The sequence below is a fragment of the Nelumbo lutea genome, chromosome 1 (assembly GCF_056320005.1).
Source record: "Nelumbo lutea isolate HS-2025 chromosome 1, American lotus-T2T, whole genome shotgun sequence".
Lineage (NCBI taxonomy): Eukaryota > Viridiplantae > Streptophyta > Magnoliopsida > Proteales > Nelumbonaceae > Nelumbo > Nelumbo lutea.
Genome location: NC_142684.1, coordinates 36,941,271 through 36,949,909, shown reverse-complemented (window position 1 = coordinate 36,949,909; position 8,639 = coordinate 36,941,271).

Sequence of the window (8,639 nt, the reverse complement as noted above, 5' to 3'; positions counted from 1 at the left end):
GAGATTGCAATCCCGATCATTCACTTTGTCTAACAAAGGGGTTGATCCTATCACTATGATCACCCGCTAAAGTGAATTCACAGACTGCCCCAACATACCCGGGTTTTAACCCCCAAAGGACCTCACTGATTAGCATATCAAAGATAGCTCGATCTGACACCTAATACAATACCATAATCAAGTCTAAGGGTTATGTGTAACTTTCTACTTTTGTCCATCAGTCTCCATGATCTAGGGCATAACTGAAAAATTATCTGAGTTCAGTGCTTCAAACAAGCACACTTTTTTTATAAATCCAAACGGTGCTACACAGGCCTAGGGGTAGCACGTCCCCAAGAATCACTAACCAAGAGGGGGAAGGAGATCCTACAAATCAAAATTTGAGTAGTCTGAAAGACTGAATTGGGCCTGATGAGCAAGCCAATCAGCAGGTTGATTCGCCTCACAAAAGACATGTCGGTACTCTAAACCAAACTCGAACTGGGTTTTCAATGCAATGCAATCTTCAATGATGTTTTGTATGCTCCACGACGGATGAGTTTCTCCTCGAAGACAGGAAATGACAAGCTTTGAGTTACCTCCTATGATTATGGGACAATCTTTGAAATTTAAAGCCAGATTATGGGCTTCTCATGCAACCCAGGCCTCTGCCATATTAATTGTGGCTTTACCCAGAAAATATGCCTTTATATCTAAAACTTTCCCACCATAGTTTCTTGCAATGGTTCCCGCGGCACACTTGAAACCATTCATACAATATGCATCAAAGTTTATTTTGATTGCGTTGCATTTTGGGGACTTCCAGATAATCAGATGCTACTTCTTTAATATTTTACTATCGGTTTCATTTAGCTGAACTTTTACATTCTCACAGAAGGCCATTCTTGCTTTCTCCACAACCCGAGGAGGGGGAGACTCCACCTTTTTGAAAATTCGTTTTGTTTCTACTCTTCCAGATGGACCATCAAAATTCTCTCCCACCAAACTTTCAAATTTCCATCTTCATCATTTGGACCATCTAAGTTAAGGTAGACCATCATCCAAATCTGTTTAGAATAATTACATTGGTAAAAAATATGGTTTATATCCTCTAACTCACCACATCTATCACAGGTATCCTCTAGATTAAACCCCTTTTTCTTCAAAAATTCCCTAGAGGGGATTCTACCCCTTAAAAGAAGGAGAAATTTTTCAGTTTAGGGGGGCAGCATAGATTCCAAACTTTCTAATTAAATGAATCACTGATGTTTCTATTTTCTATAATTTTGGATATGTAAGCTGACTGGATGGAAAAATTACCTTTTGGTTCCAATCTCCAAATAAGTTCATCATCCCTATTCAACGAGGGAATAAAGATGGATCTAATTTTATGCTAGGAAGAAGTAGAAACCATTTCTCTAACTTTTTCCTCTCTCTACACTTTCCTTTGTTCATCAATACATTCACTAACCATTAACTCCAGATTTTCAATGATTCCACTATTATTTTCTTCTGGAAGGGATGAATTTCCCATCCAATTTTCGTTCCAGAAATGTATTGATGTATCATTCCCCAACTTCCATCCTATTCCCTTTTTCATTTACCCATTGAAGTTTTTTCAGCCCCATACTACCCCATCTTTTTAGGGAGCAAACATTTTCCCATCTCATAAGGTGCAACGGCTTTTTCCCATTGGACTTACTCCATAAAAACTTTTTTTTTTGGATTTTGTTTATATCTTCAATAACATTCACTGGGACTTTGGGACTTTGAAATTTCTCATTATGAATTGGGGCATCATGGAAATCACAGAGTCAATAAGAACAACCCTACCGGCCATAGAGACAAAATTGCTCTTCCAACCTGCTAACTTTGAATTTATTTTCTCCCTAATGTAGTCGAAAGTATTTTTTGTGACTCTTCCCTGTATCATCGGAGCTCCTAAACAAAATTTTGATCACTTATCTATGGGGACTTTTAATACCTTTGCTAGGGTTTTTTGGAATTTATGGGGAATATTTCTAGGGAAACTAACTGCTGATTTGGAGAAATTTGGGCATTGGCCAGAGGCCTTGGCAAACTTATCAATATCTCTTTCATCTTCAAACAAGTCGGGAAAGTAGCCCTTGCAAAGATGAGACGCTCATCTGCAAATTAAAGAATAGGGATTTTGGGCCCATTTTTTGAGGCCCTACCACCACTTGGGTTTTCATGACCATGTGATTATTTTTCAAAATTTTTTGCAAGGGCTTCCGCACACAAAACAAAAATGTAAGGAGAGAGAGGGTCACCCTGTCTTAAACCTCTAGAAGGTATAATAACTCTGCTGGGAGAGCTGTTTAACAGGATATGATATGAGACAAACCTAATACACTCCACACCCACCCAATCCATTTCTCATGGAAACCAAACTTTTTTAAACCTTCTCAATGAAGTTCCATTCCAACCTATCATAGGCCTTTTCCATGTCAACTTTGCAGGCCAACATTCCTACTTCTCTTTTTTTCCTCATGGTATGCATTATTTTGTGAGCAATAAGAATATTGTCAATGATTTGCCTGTTAGGAATAAAAGCACTCTAGAAATGGGACATGATACTATCAAGAAACGACTTGATTCTATTAACCATAACTTTTGAGATAATTTTGTAGATTACATTACACAAGTTGATTGGTCTAAAACTATTAACAAATTCAAGGTTCTTACTTTTTGGGATAAGGGCAATAAAAGTTTTATTTAAAACCCTAGGCATTTTCCCAAAGTGGAAGAAAGCTCTTACAAACAAACATCTTCTTTTATAATTTCTCAATATTTTTAAAAAATAAGGCATTTAAACCATCCAGGTCAGGGGCTTTTAGGTCCTTTATGGACATGAATGCTTCCCAAATTTCTTGGTATGACACCTCCTGCTGATAATTTCATTATGTTCCATAGAAATTTGGTTATTTAAAACATAATAAATTCATTGATTCCTTTAGTTTCTTCATATTTGAATCACTGATCAAAGGATTTATAAAAAAAATATTGAATGGAATTAGGGTCATCAACCCAAATACCCCCTTCATTTTTTATTCCAAAAACTATGTTTTTTTATCTTTTCCTTGTGCCCATAATGTGAAAAATTTTTGAATTTCTATCACCCAATTTTAGCCAATCAATCTGGGCTTTTTGGGCCTAGTAGGTTTTCTCGTATTCCATAATTTTTTCAAGTTGAGTTTGCAAGGCCCTCTCGAGATTTGTTAGGCTTTTATTCTCTGGATCATCAGCCAATTGTACATGTGCTTTGGGTCTAACCCTAGCAGCTGAGACAAACTGCCCCAACTTCTTTGGCAGCACATTAGTATCAGCCTTGACAGGATAAACTTTCCAAGTCTATCCAACGACTGAGAACATTCTAAACTAACAATTATGTACTTTTATTCATTTACAATAAATGTATCTGTACATCAATCAGATTGGAACTAAGGGCATATACTGCCTAACAACTCTCACTTGCACTTAGGTCCAATCTAGTACAAGCTTTAGTCTCATACTATCCACGTGTTTCTCAAACACTTTCTGTGTTAGTGGCCTAGTCAATTGGTCTGCCACATTCTCCTCTAATGCTACCTTATGAATCTGGATGTCCAACAATCTCCCATAGTATGTGATACTTCCTCTCGATGTGCTTGGACTTCAAGTGGGCTCTTGGTTTCTTAGCTTGAGCAATGGCTCCAGTGTTGTCACACAACAGTAGAATGGGTGATGTGCTGGATGGAACAAGTCCTAATTCATGGATGAACTTCTTTACCCAAACTACTTCCTTCGCAGCTTCACTTGCGGAAATGTACTCAACCTTGGTCCTGGAATCTGCTATGGACCCTTGTTTGTTGCTTTTCCAATTAACTGCACAGGATCTCATTGTGAAGATGTAACCAAATGTAGACTTTCTATCATATGGGTCAAATTGGAATTCGGCATCAATATATTCAACCATTTGTAGTAAACTACAATTGAAGACAAGACAATATTCTTTAGTCCTCTACAGGTATTTGAGTATGTTTTTCACAGCGGTCCAATGCTCCTATCCTGGGTTTGACTGCTTTCTACTTACCACACTCATAGTTTGGGCAATGTCTGGCCGAGTGCATAACATGGCATACATAATGCTCCCTACGGCTGAGTCATAGGGAACCTCTTTTATGCCCTCAATCTCCTCAGAGGTCTTAGGTGACATACCCTTAAAGAGAGTGACTCAATGCCTAAAATGAACGAATCCCTTCTTGGAGTTCCCCATGTTGTACCTGTTGACGGTCTTGTCAATGTAAGTAGATTAGGATAATCCTATTATCATTTTCGGTTTATCTCTATAGAGTCAAAGTCCCAGGATATAGGAAGTTTCTTCAAGATCTTTCATGGAGAATTGTTATGACAGTCATGCCTTCACCGTAGTCAGCATTCCTACATCATTCCCAATAAGTAGAATGTCGTCTACAAACAGAATTAAGAACATAACATTTTCTCCCGTTATTTTTTTGTAAACACAGTGTTCATCTAGATTATGCTCAAAGTCAAACTATTTGACCATAGAGTCAAATTGGATGTTCAACTTCTAGAAGCTTTCTTCAACCCATAAATGGACATGTTCAGTTTACATACCATATGCTCCTCACCATATGCAACAAAGCCTTATGGCTGGTGCATATAGATATCTTCAGAAAGATCTCCATTCAGAAGTGCAGTTTGGCCATAGGCAAAAAAATTTCCTCATAATCGACTCCTTTTTTAGTGTACTCTTTCACCACAAGATGACATTTATAGGTTTCAACCTTTTCATTAGTAGGGGTGAGCATTTGGTTAAAAACTGAACCAAATAAACCGAAACTTTTAAAACCGAAATTAAAAATGAATACTGAATTAAAATAAAATCAAAATAACCGAACCAAAATTTTTGGTTCGATTTTTGGATTTTTTTGTTAAAACCAAATTTAATTAATATATACATAATATTATATATTATAACATATAATATGTAATATTATAATATATATTATGAAATTTAATTTCATTATAATACATTATATATAATATATTAATATATAAATATATAACATATTATATATTGTATAATAAAGTTTAGTTAATTTGGCTTTTTTGGTTAACCGAATTTCTAAATTTGAAAATCGAAACCGAAAACCGAATTACCCAAAAACCGAATTAACTAAACCAAATTAACCAAAAACCAAAAAAACCAAAATTTTTGGTTCAATAATCCGGTTTTAATCGAATAATGTTCACCCCTATCCATCAAGGCCCTTCTTCCTCTTGTATATCCATTTGCAACTAATTGCTTTCTCCCCAAGGGGTGGGTCTACTCCATTGGTTTTCATTGAGTCCATCTCGACTTTCATGGCATCTACCCACTTCAAAGAATCTATGTCCAAGCTTTCTTCATTAAGAACAATTTCCTAACGATGATCGTTCAAATTGTACTCTTCTTCCAAAAAGTAGGCATTATGACTAACAAACACCTTTTGTTTTCTTAGGTCAGAAAAAAGCTACCCTACAGAGCCCTTGGGGTAGCTTACAAATAGGCAATGGCTGGTTTTATATTCTAATTTGTCTGCACTTATTCTTTTAACATGTGCTGAACAACCCCAAATCTTCAAGTGCCTCACAACTGGTTTCTTTCCGATTCATAGCTCATAAGGAATCTTAGGAACCGATTTAATTGGAACCCGATTCAGCACGTATATTGTAGTCTCAAATACATGTTCCCAAAAGGATATAGGTAGTTCTAAATGGAAAATGAGTGATCAAACCATATATAATAGAGTCTGGTTTCTTCTCTCTAACACACCATTTAACTATAGTGTGGCAGGAGGAGACAATTGTGATATAATCTCATTGTCCTTTAAGTAGTCCCTGAATTTGTTGGAGAGATATTCACCTCATCGATCTGATAGAAGAGCTTTGATGTATCTCTCCAATTGTTTCTCGATTTCTTGTCTAAACTCTTTGAACTTTTCAAAGGATTCAAACTTATGTCTCATTAGGTACACAACCATACCGAGAATAATCATCGGTGGAAGTCATGAAATAACACATGTCCTAACATTCATGGGATTACAAACATCAGTATGTATCAGGTCAAGTGTGCTTGTAGATCTTTTAGGCTTACCTGTAAATGGTCATTTTGTCATCTTACCTTGGAGGCAAGGCTCACAAGTTGGTAGATCTTCTACAGTTAGAAAATCTATAGAACCATCCTTTACTAATCTTGTGATATTCTCTATATTGATATGGCAAAGTCGGTAATGCCACAAGCACGTGGGATTAATTGTATCATGTGTTCTTTTCTTAGGGATATGTTCCGACGTTGTTTCAATTATATTTGTTTCCAAAAAAGAATAGAGTATATAGAGACCATTCTCAAGTTCTCCATAAAGAATTTGTTATTCAATTTAATTGTAATCTTATCAGTGAATAAAATAGAATAACTATCCTTACACAACAACTATTGCAAAAGTCCCCAGGTAAAGCAATTTGACCCATATAGCAGTCCATGCTGAAATGGGTTGATTTTGCTTTAACCTAACACAAATGGGTTTTTCAAGTGAGGGTCGAATTGGTCCATGTAATGGGCCATCAAACCCCAGGCCCAAAACCAATATTTACCATAAAAAATGTGACCAAAGGGGTTGTGACCAGACCCCATTGAACCATAGGTTCGGTCCATTAGTTTGGACCAAACTAGGTCAAATCGGCCTAGGATTTGGTGTCCAAAACATGCAACAATTCACAAGAATATGATCTGAAAATTTCAGTCAAGATTCACAATCAAGATAGTAGATAATAAGAAAATAACAAGCTAGGGCTGAAAGTGTGATGGTTTGAATCTGATCCGGATGAACTGCAACCCTACAAAAAAACTATAAATTGCATATTGCATTCTTTCTACAAAATCTCTCTTCTCTACATGATCCAGCAATTCTTCTGAGGTAGAAAAATAGAAAAAAAAATCTAATTTCCATTACTTACATCAGAAAAATCCTAATATAATTTTTCTAAAAAGAAAAAATTATTACAGACCAAATAATCAAATAATAATTTTTCCGAGTACACAGATCTTGGCACCACAAAGAATTCGATCTCCATCACACAATCAGCCCAAGAACAAAAGAAATCATAGTAGAAAAATTCTAAATTATATCAAAATATAATCATAAAATTTTCATATCAATTCACCCAAAAACTAAGAATCGATTTCTTAGAAAATTGCAAACTGCTCAAATCAACTAGACTAGTTCTGGCCAATTTGAGTCTTGGTTCAAATCTGATCTTTTTCAGTTCAAGATTGAACCTTTGGCTCTGATACCAATGAAGGAAGGTGCAATCCATCATATGGATGGCCGAACCATGCTAGATGGTTGGGTGAAATTTCAAAAATTTTCTTTCAAACTTTCGGGAATCGTATTCCCAATTTTAGAAAAACTACATTTTTCTAGGATCGATCTTGCACTAAAATTGGATTGAATTTGAAACTAAACAAGAGGGAGATGTATACCTAATGCGGAATCCACAAATGTAGCTCCCAAATTGGTAGTTCATGCCCAAATCAAATTTGAAAATCAGTTTCCATTAAAGATGGCATAGCTTCGAGTGAAGCCGATTCAGCAACGCAGTTTTCAGCAAAACTGCAATCCAACTCTTTGGATCGAACAAAGGAGGTGAGCATGGCTTTTCTCCATATTTTTCTTGCAAAAAATTAGAGATATAACCGATTAGGGATGTCAATTTCATAGGAATTTCCGAGTATCCAACCTGCCCCAACCCTAATAGGACCCATTTATCAAAACCTTATAGGGTTTGGAACAGGTTTGGGATTTTAGATTAAAACCCTATAAGTTTGGGATGGGTTTGGGTTTTGACTTTGAGTATCCGATACCTGATACCTGGGATGCATAAATATGAACCTATTATATTATATATCATGCACAAATTTATAAGTTTTAAGTACTAAGATAATTATTCTATTATTAATCTTTTATTTGTATAAATTTCTTGGGATTAAAATCATCATTTAATGTAAATTTGGATTTGATAGATTGTTTATTTCATTTAGTTATAAAATGCTAATTTTAAATATTATTTCTTTTAATTTTTAGTTGGAATTGTTAATCATATACATGAATTGATTGTTTTGATGAACACAAAAGTTAATAAAATCTATTTTATTTCACTAAATAACACAAAAGGCAAGATGGCTTAGTGGTTTAAAGTAGTGTTAAGAGATTTGGCGCTATCATTAATTGATTCGAGTTCTAGTCACACTATAAGCATTAAGAAACAGTTTTTAGTAGAAAACGTTTGGTTAAGGGGTTTAACGGGTGGGACAGGTCGGGACGGGTTTAACGGGTTTGGGAAATTTGGGACGGGTTTGGAATTAAAGATTCCCTACCCGTTGCCATTCCTAGAACTGATCAAGATCAGTCCCCAAAATCAAAGATTCGACCTCTCCTTCTCTTAATCCTCAAGCAACACCACTCCTAATTGAATTAGGAGGTTCGATCCAAATCTTTATTTGGATTTTGACTTTATTAGTAGATAGGTCTTATCCTCTTGTGAGAATGGGTGCTCCAAACCCATATTCTACCATGTCACATGGCAGCTTAAGAAGT